This window comes from Bubalus kerabau, chromosome 14 (genome assembly GCF_029407905.1).
Source record: "Bubalus kerabau isolate K-KA32 ecotype Philippines breed swamp buffalo chromosome 14, PCC_UOA_SB_1v2, whole genome shotgun sequence".
Classification (NCBI taxonomy): domain Eukaryota; kingdom Metazoa; phylum Chordata; class Mammalia; order Artiodactyla; family Bovidae; genus Bubalus; species Bubalus kerabau.
The window spans coordinates 18,247,300-18,270,599 of NC_073637.1; the positions used below are offsets into that span (position 1 = coordinate 18,247,300).

At 44.4% G+C, this 23,300-nt stretch overlaps 2 long non-coding RNA genes and 1 pseudogene across 3 annotated transcripts in view; 1 reads left to right on the forward strand and 2 right to left on the reverse strand.

Annotated features, from left to right (window-relative positions):
- The window catches only part of LOC129626640 (uncharacterized), a 33,690-nt gene extending 16,695 nt beyond the window's left edge, over positions 1-16,995 (reverse strand). The window contains exons 1-5 of one of the 2 annotated variants that reach the window (XR_008702106.1): positions 16,891-16,995; positions 13,305-13,384; positions 4,400-4,510; positions 2,849-3,097; positions 2,515-2,681 (exon numbers count right to left, since the gene is read on the reverse strand). This is a non-coding gene — a long non-coding RNA (uncharacterized LOC129626640). The remainder of the gene's footprint in view (positions 1-2,514; positions 2,682-2,848; positions 3,098-4,399; positions 4,511-13,304; positions 13,385-16,890) is intronic. The other variant, XR_008702107.1, reaches the window with a different exon arrangement.
- Positions 5,608-6,130, forward strand: LOC129626639 (ribonuclease H2 subunit C-like; annotated as a pseudogene).
- A 4,260-nt stretch (positions 16,996-21,255) lies between the features above and the next one.
- LOC129626641 (uncharacterized) overlaps positions 21,256-23,300 on the reverse strand; it is a 39,812-nt gene continuing 37,767 nt past the window's right edge. Inside the window, exon 3 of the long non-coding RNA XR_008702108.1 lies at positions 21,256-21,484. This is a non-coding gene — a long non-coding RNA (uncharacterized LOC129626641). The remainder of the gene's footprint in view (positions 21,485-23,300) is intronic.

Below are 23,300 nucleotides of genomic sequence, written 5' to 3' on the forward strand. Positions count from 1 at the left end.
TCCTTCCCCAGCCTCAGGGACCCCAGTGACCTTTCCTTGCCAACAATTGTTTATTTGTGGAAGCAGGCACAGAAATGTGGGAGCAGGAGAGACCTGGGCCGGGATTCAGGGTCTGTCACTCCCTGGCAGTGCAACGTCTAAAAAGTTACTTCACTTCTCTGAGCCTCAGTGTCCATATCTGGAAAATGGGTGGACTTTTACCTACCTGAGGGATTGTTTGGAGAACGACAAGACAGATGATGGCCATTAACAGACACAGCACAGTGTCTGATGTTGAGTGGACAATGGACACAGTCAAGCTCCCTTCTCTTCCTCTGTATTAGGTATTTCTCTCTGTCTTCTTCACTGGCCAGTCTGCACGTCCCCCATGAAAAACTTCACTCGGTACCCACTTGGACCAAGGAGAAGCAACTGACACAGATAACCCTTGGTAGCCCCTCCCTTCTGGCTGCCACAGTTTCTCACACCTGAGAACCCATTTCCTGCCTCTTGCTCACTGATTCTCCTTTGAGAGCACTGCTCTCTTCTTTATTCGTTCACTTATAAGCTGTTATGCATTCAACAAGCACTGAGCAGAAACCCCTACATGCAGGCACAGTGGTAAGGAGGTGAATGAGGCTCCTGCTGTCACTGACCAATGGAGTTTCCCCAACTGCATGTGCTCCAACCTGGGAAAAGAGTGTGGGAATGAGGGCAATGCTCTGATACCTCCTTTAGGACTCAGCTCAGACACTGTGTTGGCTCCCAGGGGTTCCCAAGGCTGCCATAACAAACTCTGCCAACTCAGCAGGTTCTAACAACAGAAATTTGTTCTCCCACGTTCTGGAGGCTGGAAATCCAAAATCAAAGTATTGGCAGGGCTGGGCTCCCTCTGAAGGCTCTAAGGAAGAATCTTGCCTCATCTCTTCCAGCTTCTAGGGGCTCCTGGAAAACACTGCCATTCCTTGGCCAGTAGCTGCATTGCTCCAATCTCTGTCTCCATCATCACACAACCTTCTCTGCATGTCCTCCTCTGTCTCTTATTGCACTTGGGGCTTACCCTAACTCGTATGATCGCATCTTGATCCTTACCTTATTATGTCTGCAAAGACCCTACTTCCAACCAAGGTCACGTTCTGAGGTTCTGAGTTGTCATGAATTTGGGGAGGAGGCATTATCTATCCCATGTAGACAACATCTCTCCTCAGAAGGCATCTTGATGACCTGCACCATCCTTGGTCCCAGGCTGGGCCACCACGACAGACAGCTCCTCATCTTCCCTTTTCATCAGGGGCATCTCATGGGTGGGGACCATGTCTGAGAAGGTACTCAGTAAATGTGTATTGAACTGAACTAAACCATTTCACTGGAGAAGGAAATGGCAACGCACTCCAGTATTCTTGCCTGGAGAATCCCATGGACAGAGGAGCCTGGTGGGCCACAGTCCATGGGGTCAAAGAGTTGGACACGACTGAGTGACTAAACCACCACCAAGCCACTTCATAGGGACTGCTGCTGCTAAGTCACTTCAGTCATGTCCAACTCTTTGCGACCCCAGAGACAGCAGCCCACCAGGCTCCCCTGTCCCTGGGATTCTCCAGGCAAGAACATTGGAGTGGGTTGCCATCATAGGGACTAGCAACTCTTTAATGAACTCCACGGTCAATGTATACAAGATATAGCTTTCGAGCAGCTTCCCAAAATCCCAAGGTGAGCAACGTTTGCCAAATGCCTATCAAGGAGGAGTTAGGGTCCGTGAAGAGAAGCCCAGGATCAGGCACGAGAAATGATCTAAGAGAACTCATCTGTTAGCACAATGTCACCACCATGTCCTAGTCTCGGTCTAGCCAACATAAGCCTTTGGGATGACGTCGCGAGAGGCTGCACGTTAACACAGAAGCCAATGCTGAGGGGGCTGGAGGGAGGGGTCTGGTTTCTGAAATGTCAGCTCTCATGCAGTCTTATAGGAATTCTAGTCTCCCGTTTAAACACCATATCATTCTCTTCTTGCAGGGAGTTTGGGTTTTGTTTTCCCTAAAGATATCCACGAGTCTCTTTTCTTCTTCATTTTAGTTATTTGATTTAATTAGGATTCCAGTTGGACACGACTGACTTAACTTATCTGCAGGGCAAAACTAAGAATGCTCGTGGTTTGAGAGGGCCCAGATAATTCTCCACTTGAGACTGAGACCACCAGGGTCTGTGCACACAGGTGTAACAATTGCTTTTTACTTGATAAGCTGTGTCCAACTCTTTTGAGATACCACGGACTGTAGCCTGCCAGGCTCCTCTGTCCATGGGATTATCCAGGGAAGAATACTGGAGTGGGTTACCATTTCCTTCTCCAGGGGATCTTCCCAGACCAGGGATTGAACCAACATCTCCTGCATTAGCAGGCAGATTCTTTACCTGTTGAGCCATCAGGGAAGCCAGTATAGCAATTAGCCTTCAGAAAATGTTTGCTGAGTGAAGTAATCCACGAATGACAATGACTAACATTTCCTGTCCCCTTACTAAGCACTGTACCCACATTACCTGGCTCAGGTATCACAAGACTCTTCCAGATTCTCCTCAGCACCTTCCTGAAACCCTATATCAAATACCTTCTGGAATTTCCCTGGCAGTCCAGTGGTTAAGACTCTGTACTTCCAATGCAGGGGATAAGGGTTCAATCCCTGGTCAGGGAACTAAGATTCTGCATGCTGCAAAGCCAAAAAAAGAAAAAAATCAACTGTCTAAAATAAAATACAGCCTCCACCCCACCCACTGCATTATTCTTTCTCACCCCTTTGTCTTTCTTTCATACCTTTACTCATAACTATTTATTATTTAATTTGCTTTCCTGACTTTATTTAGCTGATGCCCTCACCCAAATGGAAGTCCCATGAGGACGGAGAACAGGGTTGCCTTGGCCACATCTGTCTCCTTGGTTCCTGACACAGAGAAGGTAACCAACACAGGTTTGCTCAACAAATGAATACTCAACCCCTCCAGAGGAGGGCTGCAGGAAGACCACTCTGCGGGCAGCCAGGGGAAGGATGGAGGAATCCAGAGAGTTTAGATGCGCTGCTGTTCCCATCCCACGATGAGCTACAGCTGTTAGTAGAACAGCAAGGACCTAGGAAACAAGGAAACAGAATCCACAGGGAGCTGGACACTAACTGATGCACAAAGGGGAGGAGACGGGGAGCAAAGAAGAGAGAGAGCACGCAGTTGCTAGCTTGACTGACTCTCAGGATGACTGTGCCATCAGCAGAGAAGTGCAGGACAAAGGCAAAGGCAGGTTCGCCTTGGGGCTGCTAGCCAGTAGGTGAGAACCCAGAGACAGGAACTGAGGTCTCCCATGTACAGAGCGGTGTCCCCTGTACCCCAGGGTTGGCACAGCCCTATGGATCTGTAATCTTGCCTACAGTCTGTCTGTCTGGGGCTTCCCAGGTGGTGCAGTGGTAAAGAATCTGCCTGCCAATACAGGAGATGAAAGAGATGTGGGCTCGATCCCAGGTTGGGAAGATCCCCTGTAGAAGGAATTGGCAACCCACTCCAGTATTCTTGCCTGGAGAATCCCATGGACAGAGGAGCCTGGTGGGTTACTGTCCAAGGGGAATTACAAAAAGTTGGACACTACTGAAGTGACTGAGTACATAGTCTATCTCCCCCACCAGATCTTAGGGACCCATCTCAGAACCCCCTTTTGAGACTTTCCAGCCACCACTGAAAACACCTCTAACAGTGGTTTGCGTGGTGACCTTTCGCGTCTGCAGAGGAGGCTATATGGCAGTTTCTGAAAGGACGAGAGCACAGATGGAGCCAAAGTGCCTGGCTGTGTGACCCTGAGAAAATTAACCAACCTCTCTGTTTCTCAGTTTCCTCCTCTCTAAATTGGGGATTATGATAACACGTGCCTCCTCATAGAGTTTTTGCAAGGATTAACTGAATTAATATACATAAGTGCTATCTGTGGGTTGGCCGTTAATAGCATTTCTGCTATTAAACATAATGCATTACAAAGAGCCATCTGTAGCTATGCGGCCTTGGGCACATCTCTTAACCTCTCTGAGCATCAGGATCCCCTGTGGTAAAGTGGAGATGAGGATGCTATCTCACTGCAGTGGTTTGAATCATGGCCCCGAAACATAAAACCTTATTTGGAAAAAAAAGAGATCTTTGCAAATGCAGTTATATAAAGGATCTCAGGATGAGATAATCCCGGATTAACTAGGCAGATCATAAATCAAATGGCAAGTATCCTTTAAGAGAAAGGGTGAGGGAGATTTGAGGCACAGAGGCAAAGATGAAGGCAGAGACTGGAGTTACGCAGCCCACAAGCCATGAAACGCCTGAAGCCATCAGAAACCCGAAGAGGCAAGGAAGAGTCCTTCCTCATCTAAAGCCTCTAGGAGGGGAGCAACCCTGCCAATACCTTGATTTGGGGCTTCTGGACTCCAGAACTTGAGATAATGCTTTTCTATTGTTTCAGACCATGGGATTGTTATAGCACCCACAGAAAAGCAGTAACTCCTTCATAGGATTCCTGCAAGAATTAGAAGAGATAACATCCATAAGGGCTGTCCTGGTGGTGCTAGGGGTAAAGAATCTGCCTGCCAATGCAGGAAATGCAGGTTTGATCACTGGGTAGGGAAGATCCCCTGGAGAAGGAAATGGTAACCCACTGCAGTATTCTTACCTGGAGAATCAGACAGAGGAGCCTGGCGGGCTACAGTCCATGGGGTTGCAAAAGAGTCGAACAGGACTTAGCGACTAAACAGCAACAACATTGTTATAATTTACCTCCCTTCCCTGGACCTTTGTCTCCCCACCTGTAAAATCAGAATTTACATGCAATAAAGGTGTCCAAGTTTTTGCTACCTTCTGCCAGCTCCTTCACCCTTAAGCTCCCTCACATGGCAAGTTGGGACCATGTTATAATAATTCCTTTTCTCTCTCTTTCTACCTCTGTCCATCATCTCAAAGATCCATGATGGACAATGTCCCCAGTGAACAGTCTTCATATCTGTATATCCATCATGGAGGATGGTGAGCACTTGCCCTTATCCCCATCTTCAAACTGGAGGTGATGATGAGATCACAGAATCCTGAGCAGTCACCCTCCAGATCTTCCAGTCTGAAAGAAGACCCTGGGCAAGCTACTCAACCCCACTAGGACATGACTGCCCAAATTATATTTTTGGAATGATAATATCCTCCTACTTCTCAGGGCTTGATGAGGAGGAAGCACTTAAGGTGACCATATAAATGTCAAAGGCAAAAATAATATGGTGGAGGTAATAACACATAGAGAAGTAAAAATGTGCAGTGACATTAAGAATGTCAATGCCATTTGAAATATAAATATACAGTGACTCTGTAAATGACTATGATAGCAGAAAGGACGGGAAGAAGGAGATGGTGATGCTTCACGGGTGTACTGGATGGGAATCTGTCGCCAGACTATGCAAAGGGGCTCCCTAACGACTCTCTCTGGCTCCATTCTCTCCTCTCGTCACTCTTGCCCTGCCACCAGGAGTCAGGATTGGAGCGACACTCCTAGCAGAAGCGGGGGAACAATAGATCCATTTATCTTTCAAAAAAAATAAAGCTGGCCTGCGACCTACAGAGTCGCAATGGACCATGGAGAACAGCGACGAGGAAGGCATCGCCAAGTGCTGCGTCCACCTGCGCCTTGATGCCCTGGCAGACCCCGCCCTCGTCTCGCTGCACCTCTGCCTGCGGGGTCTGGGTTACCACCCCCCGCCCCTACCTCCGTGGGGCGCTTCTTCGGCCCAGCCATCCATCCACCAGGGTCTTGATGCACTGGAAGTGTCCTTTCGGGGCCGTAGTCTACGTGCCGAGGAGGTAGTGGTGCTGCCCGGCTTCGTGGGATACGCGATGACAGAAGAGAAGGCAGAGGTGTTGGGGAGGCAGGATGACCACAGCGAGAGGAGCAGGAACTGGTGGAAACTCAGGAGGCGCTGGAGCGGGACTTTGACGGCTTGATAGGGACTTCGACCGCTTGCTTGGAGCCACAGCCAGTTTCAGCAGCTTCACCCTGTGGGGCCTGGAATCTATCCCTGATCCGGAAGCCAAAGTGCATGGGCGCCTAACCTGGTGCACCCTCGCTGCAGTGATTCATGCACAGGTACCCGAAGACTGAGAACCAGAGCTTGAAATTGAAAGCCACCGATCCCTTCACCCCAATAAACCCCTTCTTCAGTGTGGAGCCAGACTCCCTCAGGCAATAAAGGAGCTCTTCACAGAAAAATCAATCAATCAATCTGACCTGATCACTCCCTTTCTTAAATCTCTTGCATGGTTAGGAAGAAAGTCAAACTCCTTTTCCATACCCAGACTCTGATGCTGGGAGGGATTGGGGGCAGGAGGAGAAGGGGACGACAGAGGATGAGATGGCTGGATGGTATCACTGACTCGATGGACGTGAGTTTGAGTGAACTCTGGGAGTTGGTGATGGACAGGGAGGCCTGGCATGCTGCAATTCATGGGGCCGCAAAGAGTCGGACACGACTGAGCGACTGAACTGAACTGAACTGAACTGAAAGGTCCTTTGTATGTGTAAGAATAAACAGCCTCTACTTGTTTAGGTAACAAATAACATGATAGCAGAGGGCCCACCCAAGAGGCACTCAGCCAATACTAATTTCTTGATGCCCCCACACTTCCTATTCTCTTCAACAGGGCAGAAGAGAACTCTCTTATTTGCCTATTAACAAACAGTGTTTAGCTATTAGCTGCAGTTGACTAAATCTCAGATTGTTGGACACTGGTTCCCCATCCTATGGCCTGTGGGGACACAGTGACCTGCTTTTTCACTCTAAGGCCTCAGTCCCAGCGAATGTGGTCAAAGTCTTAGATTCTCAAGAAATTTTCAAGGAAATATTTTTACCCTCAAAATTGCTTCCATATTTTCACCTAGAATGTTGATTTATTTTATTATTCACTGACTGAAAATTCATGAAATTTTGTGGTTAGAGTAAAAATGTCACACACAGTTCCATATGTCCATGCAGTGGGGCTGAGAAAATCTGACAATGAAAATAACCACCATTTCTTCCCCTAGAGTTTAAGGGCCTCCAGTCTCTCTCTCTTTTTTTTTGCTTATAATATTTATTGCCTTAATCAGCAACATTGCTTTAAAAAATTATAAATAGATACAAGACTCCATAAATAAGGATAATGGTCAAAGCACTGTATTTTCTTAAATTAGTTTCAAAATTCAAATTCTCAAATGCAAATGTAATATTTTGGAGTCATGGAGCTAAAAGGGGGCCTGAGAAACCAATTGTTCCAAATCAGACAGGCAACATGGAGAAATGGAAACAATGCTGGGTTCCATGAGGGCACAGGACTTTGGGCAGATCACTTAACAACAAAGTCCTGGCCTGTAAAATGGGTGAATCTCATCTGCTCAACACTCCTGAGAAAACTGTGATAGTAAGTAGAAAAGTTGACCATGCTCTAGTGGCCAGGGATAAATACTCTCCCACACTCTTCATCTCTCTGGGCTCAAGGCCCATTTGGCCTGGGGAAGCAAGAGTAAAGAGATAATTAGAGAAAGTCATTGAACACATGTATGTAAGCAGTATCCAGATCAAGAAACAGGATATGATAGTACCCCAGAAGGCCCCTACATACCTCCTTCCAGGCATTAGACTCTCTGGGGGCAACCACTATCTTCACTTCCAACATCTCATTTTAGTTGGACCTGTTTATGATGTTCGTGTACATGGAACTAGACAGTTGAACCTTTGGTATGGCTTCTGCTCAACACTAAGTTTGTGAAATTCATTCTCATTGTTATGTGTTGTTATAATTTGCTTACACTTGTTCCCTATAGTGTTCAATTCACATTCATGTATCTGTTTTACTCTTGATGAGCATTTGGGGCTATTATGGACATTCGTGTGTGTATCCTTTGGCAAATATATGTGTGCCTATCTATTGAATGTATATCTAGGAATGAAATCACTGGGTCATGGGGTATATATATAAGTTCAGCTTTAGAGATACAGCCAATTAGTTTCCCAATTATTGTATTCATACCAATCTCTGCCCCCATCACCAGTGTGTGAGAGTTCCAGTTGCTCCATATCTCAACAGTTGATATTGTCTGTCTTTTTAATTTTAGCCATTTTGGTGGGTTGGAAGTGGCATCATATTGCAGAATGATATTTTTAAGGTGTAAACTGGGTTATGTTACTCCACCAATAGTTTCGCTTTGCATGCAGAATAAAACCTAACTCTTCAACTTGACCTATAAGGCCTTGGTTACCTCTGATTTTCTCATTGACCTCTCCCTCTACTCACTATTCCTCCACTCCACCAGGTTCTTTCTAGTCTTCAGATATGCCATGGTCATTTACAGCTCAGGTCCTTCATATATTCTGTTTCTTCTGTCTAGAATGTTTTCTTTCAAATCAAACCATGAATGACTCTGCCTGGTTCATTCATACATTCAACAAATATTATGGAGTGATTATCAGATTTCGTATCAAATGTCACCTCCCTCCAAATATCCTCCCCTGATCACCATCAAGTGAGTCAAGATTACTCCACACCACAACCACCACCCCACGTTCACTCTCTAGACCCTTATAGCTAAGTCACTTCAGTCGTGTCTGACTCTTTGTGACCCTATAGACCGTAGCCTTCCAGGCTCCTCTGTCCATGCGATTTTCCAGGTGAGAATAATGGTATGGGTTGCCATGCCCTCCTCCAGGGTATCTTCCCTACCCAGGGATTGAACCTGTGATTCTTATGTCTCCTGCACTGGGAGGCAAGTTCTTTACTACTAGTGCCACCTGGACCTTATCTTGCTTCATTTTCCTCGCAGCACTTATCACTACCTCCCATGTCCTCTTTTAAGATTTTGGCCTTATCACACAAGAATATAAACTAAAGGCAGATACAGTCAGTGTATCGTCAACTAGAACAATGTACACAGTAGGTATACAATAAATAGTTATTGGATGAATAGAGAATAAAAGGGAAGGAATTCAGATAGCCTTCTCAAGGATAACAGAATACTAAAGCTAATGGAGTCTCTCCTATGTTTTTCTTTTTTTTTTTTCTCCTATGTTTTTCTGTCTTGCTTCACACCATCATCCCACTTGACTGACGAAAATGAAGCTCAGAAAGATAAAGTGAATTGGCCAAGTCAGCAGCAAAAATGGGTTTGAATCCAAACTCATGATTTCAAGTTCTAGTACACTATTCTGCCTATAAAAACAGGGGACAAAATCTGATCCCATTTGAATGAGTCTCTAATTATTGAATGCTGGACATTAGGAACTGATTCAACCTGGAGAAGTCCTCTCTCATACCATAAAGGTTGACAACACATCAAGAGAATATGACACAGGAATCACCTCTGGTTTTTCCCCAAATCATCTCTGTCCTTGGTTCAGAGGAAGAGGATAATATTGGGAGGATAAATGTAGATGAGGGTAGCTCTGAGTCTCCCATTCTCTCAAGAAAGGTACATAAACCATCTTGGCAGGAGCAATTTTACTGGGCTCCAAGGGCCTGAGATCTACCAGGAGATCATGCCCTACCGGGTGAGGGCCCTGTCTCACATGCTTAGTTTGGGTGAGAATCAGTGTGTACCACAATGTGATCCTCCGTGGCCAGTTGCATAATTGGATATGTAATCAGTACCTTCAAGAACTTAAGCCAAAAACACTCCTGACACCACTTCGATCTTGCTGAATCACCTCCAAACCCCATGACTGGATGATTCACTGGTCTCCTCTGGGATCATGACTATCAGGTGCTGACCCAGAAATGAGAACTAAAGTCATAAGGAGAAAGATCCACTAGCTGGAACTCTGGTTTTTCCAGTGCTTCAACCTACTACTCCCTGAATCTCCAAGCAGTGATGGAGACCATGTTGGTCCATCCTTATAATCTAAATAAATAGAAAAAGATAACCAGAGACCAAGTAGATAGGATAGGGAGCTAACAATTGGGGAAAAGTCAACTTGGGATGACAAAAAACATACAAATCAACAACCTTCTATCAGAATTCCAAAATCCAAAAATCTCTGAAAACCTAAAGTGTTTTGTTTTGTTGCTTATTTGTTTTGTACATTTGCAGCAAATTCATTTGGCAGCAAATCATGACAACAAAAACTGACATGAGACTATTTTTAGGGGCTGAATCTATACTGTGTTCCAATGCCTGTGTTCATGATTAATTGATCCAGGGGTTGACAACTGACCCAAGTGGAGTACAGCAGAAAGTCTTCAAAGATGGCCACCATCTATTCCTTTCCTCCTCCTGTGAATTTGCTACTCCTTACATCCAGATAAGTCTATTTTCACCTATGCTTGAATCTGGGTTAATCTTAGTGAATTTTTCAACCAAAGACTGGCAGAAGTGATGCTATCTGACATCAAAGTCTAGGTCAGAAGAAGCTTTGCAGCTTCGATCTTAGTCCTTTGGAACATTTGCTCTTGGAACTCCACTGCTACACTGTAGGGATATCAAGCAGCCCCCATAAAGAGGCTCACATGGGGAGAAAGTGAGGTCTCCCCATTGATGGGCTGACTGAGCTCCCAGCTGACAACCAGGAACCACCTGCCAGCCATGTGAATGCACCATCTTGGGAGTAGATCTTTCAGCAGCACCAGCTGTTGCTGCATGAGCTACACATCTGAGCCCTGCCCAAATTCCTGACCTGTAAATCATGAGATGAAACAAAAATATTGTCTGAAGTCACTACGTTTTGGGATAATTTGTTGTTCAGCAACAGATCACTCAAACGTGAAGCTAACCATAGTCTCTCTCTCTCTCTCTCCCAGGAATTTGAAATTTCAATTGGGGTTAAACAGATATTGGAAGTTTTAGGAGCTGAGTCTCATTAAAAGCAACCCTTGGTGTGCATTAGAATCACATGGAAAAGCTGCGTAAAATGTATAAAGTTCTAGGCTACCACCCTCCTCCCAAATTTCTAACCTAGTCAGATTGGGTAGAACTTAGGAATATTTTCAGCAAACATTTTAAGCAAGCATCCCAGCTGATTCTGATATCATGGACTAAGAGTATGATTTGGATAAACAACTTAGAGAACCAGCACACACACACACCCACTTAGACTTTCCCTCCCCCTGGGTCCCCAGATTAGCATTGACTCGAGCCCCTGACAATCAGTGCTAGTTACTTGTGGCCTAAAAACAGGTTGGATCTCAAGGTCATGGGTATTGACAAAAGCCTGTGTCAATTTAAAAAAAAAAAAAAAAAAAAAAACCTCAGTAGAGGAGATGGTGGTGCTTGAATGCTCATTAACCCACAGTTCCCTCTAAATTGAATTTGAAGACTTAATCATCTTCCTAATTTTAGAATCCTAAAATATCTAGGATTGTGAGATTAAAGGCCTCTTTAAACTGCAGTGTGAAATGTTATATATATTTTTTTTCTCCAAAAGGCAGAGCTCATCAGCCACCTTGGGGATTCTTCTGGATTATATCACAGACAACAGGATCCTCTCAGTAAGACAGGCCGGCTGTGACGGCCATTATCTGCAGACAGAATTTTCAAAGGGCTGGTCAGTGTGCGTGAACTCTGGCTGAGGCAATTGCTTTGGGGAAAGATTTTCTTTGAGGAGTTCAGATAGGAGAGATGATTTACAGGCACTGGACTCCCACAGCCCTGCTCTAGTCAGACATGAATCGGGTCAAGGTCTGTGCGTTCTTTCCTGTTTGAAGGTTTATTTGAGAACAAGAAAAAGAGAGAGAGAAAAAAATCTCTGTAAGTTAAATTCGTGGACTATTCTCCTTTTCCCACAGCCAGTCCAAAGAGGCAAATACTATGTAAATGGACATTTGATAAGTCTCAAAGTGACAAGCCTGGAGTTTTCAAATATGGGGTCAATGTTAGCAAACTTGGCAAGCAGGTGACATCTACTTCAGCAACCTTCTCCCAACTCTGTGTTTGGTATTACCTCTCCTTGCTTTATCCTCTGTCTTCAAATTGCCCTTCTGCTCCTCCACTGTTCCCCACACTTAGGTTCCCCACCTAGAAGTGACTTCTTTAGGAAATAACTGAAGCTCCAGCATGTCTTCCTCTCCGTTCTTCCATCAGCCCACCTCCTCCATCAAAACATAACTCTCTCATATCCATGCCCTCTGGACCCTCCCCATGCCTCACCAATCTGACGATTCATCCTTTTGGCAGCTCTAATAGAAGAGAATTTTTATTATTATCCTTCACATTTTGGTTTTGCAATTTATAGGGACCTCACAGAAGCAATCCCTTGGGAGTAAACTAGTAGTTAAAGCTTCGGGCTCACTGCAGTGAGGTGATAGAGTGACACTGTACACTGTTGATTCTATACATAAAACAGGTAACTAATGAGAACCTACTATAGCAGAGGGAACTCCACTCAATGCTCTGTGGTGACCTAAATGGGAAGTAAATCCAAAAAAAAGAGGGAATGTATGTAACCATATAGCTGATTCACTTTGCTGTCAGCAGAAACCAACACAACATTGTAAAGCAACCATACTCCAATAAAAACTAATCAAAAAGAAGATATGGTACAATATAGAAGATATAAAGAAAATATATACACACACACAGTGGAATACCACTCAGCAATTAAAAAGGATGGAATTTTGCCATGTGCAGCACCATGGATGGACTTGGAGGGTATTATGCTGAGTGAAATAAGTCAGACAGAGAAGGACAAATACTTCTCTTTGTATGACATCACTTATCTGTGAAATCTAAGAAATACAACAAACTAGTGAATCTAACAAAAAAGAAGCAGACTCACAGATACAGAGAACAAAGTAGTGGTTACCAGTAGGGAGAGGGAGAGAGAAGGGGAAAGATAGGAGTAGGGGAATAAGAGCTACAGATTATTAGGTATCAAATAAGCTACAAGGGTACATTGTATAACACAGGGACTATAGCCAGTATTTTATAATAACTATAAATGGAGTATAACCTTTAAATTTTTGAATTATATTATATGCCCATAACATGTAATATTTACAACTATATATGTGTCAATTTAAAAAAAAAAAAAGACTTTGAAGGGAAAAAAGGGCAATATATGATTCTTTCTCTGTACTAAGCCAGCTCAGAGGCTCACGGAGTTGCAGGGTCCTGGGTACTAAAGAAAGGAGAGTTCATTCTTAATGAGGGTGTAATTGAATATGTCCAGATTTTTGGAGTAAAAATGACCTTTCCTATAACTTAGAATCTATTTATTCTTCCCTATGCAAATTTACAAAACTTCTTTTTTAAATCTGGAAAATAAAACCCACTCAAAAAATTAAATTTCAAGAAATGGAAACCTGAGACTCACCCTCCCAAGGTTCTACTGGCTGATTCCATGGCATCTTTTTGTGGGTGGTTTACACTCAAGACACATCACCACCCTCAGCCCTGCATGGAAGAAAGGGGACACTGATCAGTTCCTCTGACCAAAGCTAATTTTCTAACTTGTCTACCTTAGACCCCAAGACTTCCTCCATGACTCTTTTTTCACATTAAAAAAAAAAAATCTGGACAAGAAATCAGAGCTGACTTCTAACCCAGGTTCTGCTGCTCACTATGGGGTTTTGAACTTAACAGAAAAATGAAGACTCCAAAACTTGGAAATTCTCTTCACCTTAAAATATCTAGGATTCCAAGATTGAAGGTCTCTGTTTAAAATACGAATTAATTCTCTGAAAAGACAGACACATTCATTGTCTATTACCTACTCCCCCTTACAGGTTTCCCTGGTGGCTCAGACGGTAAAGAATCCACCCACAGTGCAGGAGACCCAGTTCAATCCCTGGGTCAGGAAGATCCCCTGAAGAAGGGATTAGCTACCCACTCCAGTATTCTGGCTTGGAGAATTCCACAGGCAGAGGAGCCTACAGAACAGCTAATATTTGCCCATTTCACTGCTGTGGAACCCAAGGTTAAGTAATGTGCCCAAGGACATATGGTTAGATAGCAAAGATTGAAGCCAGACGATCGGACACCTAAGACCAAGATCTTAACCAGTGTATAAAGCAAACTTATCTTAGTCCAGTCTCCCATAAATAAAAGTGTGTTACTGCTCAGTGTATTAAGATGGATAAAGCTAAAGGGGATTTGAGCTATGATCCAGGCTGTTGACAGATCCCGAGATCATTCTGACAGCAGCTCGGAGTGACAGAGGGGTGAATGTTTTTGGAGTGACGGTCCTGTCCCCAGAGCTTTTCAGGCCCCCAAAGAAAACCTTCTCTGTGTCCCTGATGTTCTTAAAAAGCACAGCAGACCAATTTCAACCATCCTGGACAAATGGTGGCCACCATCCCCCAGCCTGTGGAACGGCACCCTGACCCTGCCCTGGAAAATGCTTCTGGCCCTTTTCTGAGATGGGAAACTGGAATGAAAAGGAGGCAGGGAGGAGAGGTGAGGAGTGGAAAAAACAAAAACAAAACAAAAACTAGTGTCCACGTCTGTAAAACGCAGAGAGAAGCTGGGCGAATGAGAGAACATATTTCCACAAATGGAACCAAAACACGTTTCACAAACTCTCTCGGCCTGACGAAGGATTAGCTGCTAAAGGCCACAACTGCGGGGACCACACTCTGTTTACAAAGCTCCTCCGCCCTGCATGGAGACGTGACTTTCTCTGTCCTCACTGAAGGGCTGGTTGTCTGGTTACCTGAGCTGCCTCAACCCAAACAATTCTCAGAGTCTCTAGGACAGGAGTCAAGGAACAAGGCCTGGAGCCAGGCTGTTGACACAGGTTCACTGTCAGCTGAGCTACGTGTATCTTCAAGAGTCTTCTGTATGCTTCAGAAAAGTCAGTGTCATGAAAGGTGAAACAAGGCTGAGGAACTGCTCTTGATTAGAGGAAATAAAAGAGGCATGATGACTATGATCCTCCAATGCATTTTGGACCAGAGCAGGGGGAGGGATGGATATTACCATAAAGGATATAATTGGGCCAACTGACAATATTTGAATATGGAGTGTGTTAGCTAACAGTGTTTTACCCTAAAGCATCAAGGCCAGATACTGTTAAAAAATATTTTTTTGACCCACAACTTGTAGCCACTTGCCCAGGAAACCAACCTTTTATCTACAATAAACAGCCCAGGTAGCAGCCTGTTATAAGTCAGACTTGTAGAAAGCCAGATTGCTCTCTCTAGTGACAATGCAGGAAGCCAAACAATAATTCAGTAACAATTGGTCCCAAATGGCCAGGACTTGATTAATAAGGGACACGTTCCTAATGCTTGTTCCTGCTCCCAACTTAGGATCAGCTAGAGATATTCAATCATGCACCCCTAACCAATCATGTGGATCCCCCACTTCTAGTTAGCCCACCTCCAGCATCCCCTTGCCAACAGCCTCCAATCAGGGTATACTTGAAGCCTTCCTTTTTCCCCACTATAAAGCTTTCCCACTCCTCTGCCTGCCTTTGCACCTCTGCCAAAATTCAAGTGATGTTAACCAACTCTCTTGCTATAGTAAGCTCAGCATAAATAGCCTTTGATATTCTTCATTTGGTGGGTCTTGGTTTATTTCCACAGTTCTTCAATTACATGTGGGAAATATCAATGAAGAGTTTAGGAGTAAAAGGTTTTCTGAATGATTCAGAAAAATTCATATACATATATATAGAGAGAGAGTGATAAAGCAAATGTGGTTGCAAATTAATGATTAGTAAATCTGGAAGAATGGTGAGAAACTTCTTTGTAATCTCCTTGCAACTCTTTTCTAAGTTTGTAATTATCTCCAAATAAAAGAATTTTTTTTGAAGTGTCCCCAGCTAATTGCTTATGCTGAGCAGACAGACCACACCTGTTCAATAGATGATGGACTTTATGTCTTGTCTGTGGTTCTCCCCTTGCACAGCCACAAAGGCAGAAGCCAGAGGCTCTCTCAACCCCACCCCTGAAGAGCAATCCCATTGTCCGCACACCCACACTTTCCTAACCCTCTCTGGCAATTATCTGTTTGGATCACTGGCTGCATGGAGAACCAGAGTGATCTTGGAGTCCCTTCTTCCCTGGGCCATGGGGCACAGAATCAGCAAGATACTCTTCTTATTGTCAGCCCTCACTGACCCTGGGGCTTGTGATGCAAATGGCTCGTGAACTAAGGATTGCAAGGATGTTTGGAGATTGGCCATCAGTTTCTTAAACTGAGTTCTTGGAACTGGCTGAACTTAACTATTACCTTCCAAAGCTACTGTAGGTGACTGTTTCCTCATCTTACCTTCTTCTTCTCTCATGCAACATATTGGGGCCCCCTCTTCTTTATTAGGGCTTCCCTGGTGGCTCAGATGGTAAAAAGGATCTGCCTGCAATGCAGGAGAACTGGGTTCCATCCCTGGATCTGGAAGATCCCCTGTAGGAGGGCATAGCAACCCACTCCAGTATTCTTGCTTAGAGAATCCCATGGACAGGGGAGCTTGGTGGGCTACAGTCCAGAGGGCCGCACTCTTATCCCTTCACCCACTGGTTCCTAAACTTGGCTACCAGTGGAATCATCTGAGGAGCTTTAAAACATACTGATGCTGGGTACTGTGTCCCAGAAATTCTTATTCAATTGTTCCAAGATGAGGTCTGAGGTTTGGGGCTTTTGTTGTGTTTCTTTTGATTTTTTAAGTTCCCTAGAAGATTCTAAGGTCTCAGCCAAGATTGAGAACCACTACCTTAATGCACTGTCAAAGCTCTCCTCTCCCAGACTTCCCACCCTTCTGATTACTCTGGGGTGATTTCTGATCATTTCCTCAGGCCTCCCACATAGGGGGAACTTCCCTGAAATGGTTAGAATTCACTTGGCCTTTCTTTGAAAATCTTTCCACAACAGTGAATTAAAGAAATATGAGACACATGAAAACCTGCTCTGGTCAATAACAATCAAAAGGAATCATCATCATTTCCTGTAAGTAAACTCACCCCAGCATATATTTACAGGACAAAAGCCCCAGCGGTGGACCAGCACACAGCACACGTCCCCTGTGACTGCACAAACTGCTACAAGGCAGAAACAACAGACGGTCCGTCCAGATGTAGATACAAGATACTGACGATACGTGGGGCAGAGCGATGATGCAAGTGCATCAGATTTACAGCAGCAGGTGGTGGCCCTGCCTAGCAGGCGTCTACATGGTCATCCGACCTCTCAGTCACAGGAAAGAGAGAACAAGAAGGTCCAGCACCAGGGAGTCTGTTGAAAGATCTGCAGTTTGGATTCAAAACAGAGAGGTCTGGAAGATGCTGGGAAAGTATGTACTTGTACAGTTTTCAGTCCAGATATTTGCAGAGGGCTTCTAAAAATGACTTGTCTCTCTCCTATCCCTGGCTTGGTCCAATTAAATGAGTCTCTGTAGGTAGGCTATCCCAGGTGGCGCTAGTGGTAAAGAATCTCCCTGCCAATGCAGGAGACACAAGAGACATGGGTTCGATCCCTGGGTTGGGAAGATTCCCTTGGAGAAGGAAATGGCAACCCACTCCAGTATTCTTGGCTGGACAATCCCATTGGCAGAGGAGCCTGGGAGGTTCATAGGGTTTGCAAAGAGTCGGACACGACTGAAGTGACTTAGCATGTGGGTAGGGCTCAGACACTGGTATTTTGGGAATTTCAGGGTGTTTTTTTTTTTTTTTTTTTTTTTTTGGTTGTACTATGCAACTTGCAGGCAGCTTGTGGGATTTTAGTTCCCCAATTAGGGATTGAACCCAAGCCCTCAGCAGTGAGAGCGAGGAGTCCCAACTGCTGGACCATTAGGGAATTCTCAGCACTGATATTTTTTCAAGCTCCCCAGATAGTCTAGGGTGCTGCCACTTGACTTCGAGTGTCACCTCCACAAGGAATCCTCTTGCCTCACCATCCAGGCAGGACCGTGGGCTCCCAGCCCCCTCAGTGGGCTCTGCAGTCTCATCACTTCTCCTACCGCCACCCCCTTAGCACTGCCGTCTCTTCTCACACCCCCGCTCCTGTTACACACATGTACACATACACGGACACTCATAAACACTCACACCAACACAGACTCTCACACACAGGGACCCACAGAACAAACCTCTCAGCAAGTCCATGTGAGTCATAAGAGGCTCTTGCATGTGAGTTGTTCTCTTAACTACACTGTGAGCTTCCGGAAGTAACTGTGTCTTCTCGCCCTGTGAGGGTCCCCACAGCATCTAGCAGAGTCCCAGGCGCCAGGAACTTTAAGTGCTAAATTTCCAAAGGGTCCACTGATCCCTTTAGCCAAAACTGTCAGTGGACAATTCACTTCCCTTGAGCCCAGGACTTGGTATCCTGAAATAGACTCACATGGCTACTGAATATTCCATACCCTAGCCTGGGTTTGTGTTTTGGCGCCAATGCTTATGAACTCCGTGGCCTTGAGCTCAACCTGTTCTCTAGGCCTCAGCTTCTGTAGCAGCCAAATGACAACAAGAATGGTAATCCACTCTTGGCTGGGAAATCCCATGGACAGAGGAGCCTGGTAGGCTACAGTCCATGGGGTCACAAAGAGTTGGACATGACTTAGCGACTAAATGACAATAATTTTTTAGAGTAGCTTTGGACTCACAGCAAAATTGATCAGAAAACATAGACAGTTCCCAAAAACATAGACAGTTCTTTCCTCCCCACAAACTCCCCCATTATGAATGTTTCCCAACAAAGTAGTACATTCATAATAATTAATTAATTTTTGACATATGATTATCACGCAAAGTTCATAAATTGTGTTACAGTCTGATTTTGCTGTTACATATTACTACCCACATCATAGCATTGTTAGATAATACTACAATCAAAGTACTTTGCAACTACATGCATGCTAAGTGGCTTCAGTCATGTCTGACTCTTTGCAACCCCATGGACCATAAACCACCAGGCTCCTCTGTCCATGGGATTCTCCAGGCAAGAATACTGGAGTGGGTTGCCGTTTCTTTCTCCAGGGGATCTTCCTGATCCAGGGATCAAACCCACATCTCTTGCATCAGCAGGCAGGTTCTTTACCACTAGCGCCACCAAAGTGTCTGGCAGATAGAAAACACTCAATGAATGTTTCGATGAATGATTTCAATAGTCACATCTACAGACCAAAGTTTGCTCCGAAATGATCCTTAAAGCCCAACTTGAGTGTGTGTAGCATCTTCTCTAAACAAGGACAACCACAAAAACGGTCTCCAGATGGTACGGTACCTAGCGCTGGTGTCCTGTCTGGGTGACTCTGCAGCTTGGGCTCTGACAATTTTCAGTTTAAAACAGCTACCCAGGAAGTGCCGATCCATGGCTCATCTCTTTAATTCTTCCCCTGTAAGGGAGTACAGAGCAAGTGGCAAAAATGTTTGAGATTAATCCTAGAAATTGGACCAGTCTCATAGATGCTGGGTTTCCCTGATGGCTCAGCAGGTGAAGAATCCTCCTGCAACTCAGGAGACACAAGAGATGCAGGTTCAATTCCTGGGTTGGGAAGATTCCCGGGAGAAGAAAATGGCAACCCACTCCAGTTTTCTTGCCTGGAAAATTCCATGGACAGAGGAGCCTGGTGGGCTACAGTCCATGGGGTTGCAAAGAGTCAGACTGAGCAATTAAGCACGCATGCATGCTTAATCAGCCACAAGTCATGGGGTGGGGCGGGGGGAAGTGAGGAGGTTAAGTGTGAATGACCTCAGAATCACTGGCAGAACTTGTTACATAGACAAGAGGTGGGTTCCACTGTCAGAGACTCTGATTCCAGAGGTCTGACTCAGTGGTTCTTCCAAACAACAGTCCAGGTGATTCTGGGGCAGGTAATTCGGATAATTGTTGAGACATTGATCTTGTAGACTAAACGAAGGGGGTTGTGAAGGAATGTGGTTCTGATGTCAGATACTTCAAGTTTGACTCAGTTACCTAATCTGTGAGTCTTAGTTTTGTCATTTGTAAGAGTAATAAAACCCATTTGCAGGATTATTATGAGTGTCAAATGCCTGGCATTCCCACATGGGAATCTATAAGATGGGAAGAGGAGGCCTGTTGGGCAAACACATAAAAGTATCAGGCTTCAGAATCCAGGTGCAGGATGTATCTTGAAGACATGTGGGCTCTTTCCAGGCTTCTCTCTAGTTGTGGCAAGGGTTTAGTTGTCCCACAGCATGTGAGATCTTAGTTCGCCCAAACAGCAATTGTACCTGTGCCCCCCTGCACTGGATTCTTAACCACTGGACCACCAAGTAAGTCCCTCCTCTTGTGTTTTTTTAAGATAGTACACGTAGGAAGGGGGCTTCCCAGGTGACTCAGTGGTAAAGAACCCGCCTGCCAATGCAGGAGACACAGGTTCGATCCCTGGGTCTGGAAGATCCCCTGGAGAAGGGTATGGCTACCCACTCCAGTATTCTTGCCTGGAGAATTCCATGGACAGAGTAGCCTGGTGGGCCACAGTCCATAGGGTCACAAAGAGTCTGACACAACTGAGCATGCACATAGATATATATGACTACGAATATGTGCTATGAAGGGAATCATCCAGAATGAAGAAGAAAACGTGACGGTGAAGAAGGAAGAGGAAATAATTAGGAAGGCTAAGTGCTAGAGATGGTGGTGGGAGCTGGACTCAGTGTGTGTGATGGCAAGGCTGGGTCTTGCCAGGGAGCAAGGACCACAGAGGGTTGGAGCAGAGGGGAACAACTGTTGGGAGCTTTGTAGACTTGGCAGTGAAAGAAAAGGAAGTTCTCCTCTAACTGTTTCTGTTTTCTCCGTGAAAGTGAGGATGAGGGAGGAGATGGGAGAGACTGGAGAAGACAGGTGGTGAAATCACCCTTTGGGAGAATGGGACAAAAATTGACCAGAGAAATAAAGTGGAAAGGCTGTGTGTGTCTGAGAGCCCTCTTAAAAATGATGGTCCCCAATTTGAAGTGAGGTTACTCAACATTACTGAGTACTCTTCTCCAGCCTTATTCAGCTCACTTGGTGTACAAGTCAAGAAGAGGAGGCAAGTTTTGCCATCTAACAGAGGGAGAGAGGGCAAGGGCTGATTGACACAGCGATCACGTATTCTAAGCTGAGCAAGAAAGTACGTGCAAATAAGCACACGTCACGTTCACCATCACCGCCGTCTTCAACTGCCAGAGCAGTTGTTACTTTCACTTGTGTTTTAAAGCTACGAAATAGAATTTACTACAAGACATAGCATTTTATTTGCTTTTAAAACTTATTTTTTTAATATCTATAAAGATATGAAAGACCTTGGGAAAATTGGATTTTTTTTAATTTGTCATGATAGGCTCCCGGTTTGGGGTTTTTTTTTTTTTTTTTTTTTGACAGAGTACAGATAAGACATAGGAAAGCCTGGGAATGACTTTCTCATGCAATCTTCACCCACATAAGGGTCCGTTTCCGAGAAACCATGTGCTCTGCTGACAAACAACTCAGGTAGCAGCTGGAGGCAGATCTGGCCTCCAAGCCACTTTCCATCACTGACTGACTCTAGCCAGGTTCCTTCACTTTTTCACCCCAGTCTTCTCAGTCATGTAATCAGGAAACAGTAGCATGTACCTCCTAGAACAGCAATAAGGATTAAGTAAGAAAATCCATGTAAAGTGCCTAGCAAAGTGCCTGGTATATACCAAACATTCAGTAAAAGATAATCCTATTCCTCTATTAGATACTGACTTTCCCAGTCTCCCTTGTGCCCAGGAATGTCTAATTGACCTTGTTATGGCTTATGAGAGATTAAGAGAAGTCATCTGAGAGGCTTCTGAATTTTTTTTTTTTTTGGTTTCCTATAAAGGAGTCAGGCATGATATAATGCACATAAGAGTCCCTAACCTGCATATGCACACACACACACACACACACACTTTCTTTCATCTTTCTTCCTTGAATTGAGATGAAATGCTTGGAGTTGTGGTAGCTATTTTGTGATAAACATGAAGGCAACAGTCAAAAGCTAAAGACAGAAAAGCTGAAATGAAGAATTGACCCTAGATCCTTGATAAGACCCAGAGCTGATGAACCAACCTCAGAATGCTCTCCAGAGTTTTTAAGTGAGATAATAAATGCTTGAGTATTTAAACCACTATTAATTAATTGCCACAGGACTTCCCTGATGGTCCATGGCTCAGACTCTGAACTCCCAATGCAGGGGGAAAGCTTCCATCCCTGGTCAGGGACCTAGATCCCACATGCTGTAACCAAGAGTTTGCATGCTGCAACTAGGAATCCGCATGCCACAACTACAGATACCAAATGCAGCAACAAAGATCAAAGATCTCGCGTGCTGCAACTAAGACTCAGCACAGCCAAATAAATAAATATTTTTAAAGAATTAAAAAATCACATGTACCCCCATGGTGGATTCATGTCAATGTATGGCAAAACCAATACAATATTGTAAAGTAAAAAAAAATAATAATACTAAATAAATTAATTAAATAAAATAAAAAATCAATCGTCACTCACAGCCTAAAGCATCCCTAATTGATTCAATAATATTGTCTATTAGGATTTATTCCAAGCTCCCATCATTGTTCCTTTTTTGATTTGGAGCAGGGAGTCACATCTCTGAGTACCAACTGGGCATTATGAGAGGCAGCACTTAAACCAGGTCATCCACAGTAATGTTGAGCTCCCCTATTATTTTCCATAAAGTCCTCCTCTACAAAGGCTCCAGTGATAGCTTACAGTGAATGATGTCAGATTCGTGATCTCCAAAGAAGATTTAGCTTCAGGACCAGGGACCATGCTTGATCACTCAAGAGCTTTTGTGTAGCAGAGTTTTATTAAAGTATAAAAGGGACAGAGAAAGCTTCTGACATAGACATCAGAAGGGGGACGAAGGGTGCCTCACTCGCTAGTCTTAGCAAGGCCTTATATACTTTTACCAGACCCACTCCCACAACATACATCTTAAGATAACATTAGTCAGAAGATTCTATTGTTATATTGACAAAGACAAAGCAATGTAGAAAAAACGTTTGTCCTTTTCTTCTGCTTGAGAGCCCCAGACCCCTGTCTCGTTCTCAAGGGCCCCGGACTCCTTATCAACCTACCTAAGGATGAACTCTCTCACCAACACAATCAGCAAATGAGGGGCTCTTAGCTCTGCATGACTCAAAAATGCTTCTCAGAGATTCCTCCTTATGATACCATATTTGCAGTCCCCCTGGACCAATCCCAAGTTTCATGTGTCTCATATCATATTAACACTATTCTCACTATTCTGGGTCATTTCCTGGGTATTCTATTCTGCTTCAAAAGGAAATAGAAAAATTTTCATAATATTCTCAAAATAGAAAGTTTTTCAATAGAAAAACTTCTAATTCTGAGAACCAGATTCCACAATTGCCCACAGGGCAGAGAGATGTGAACATGT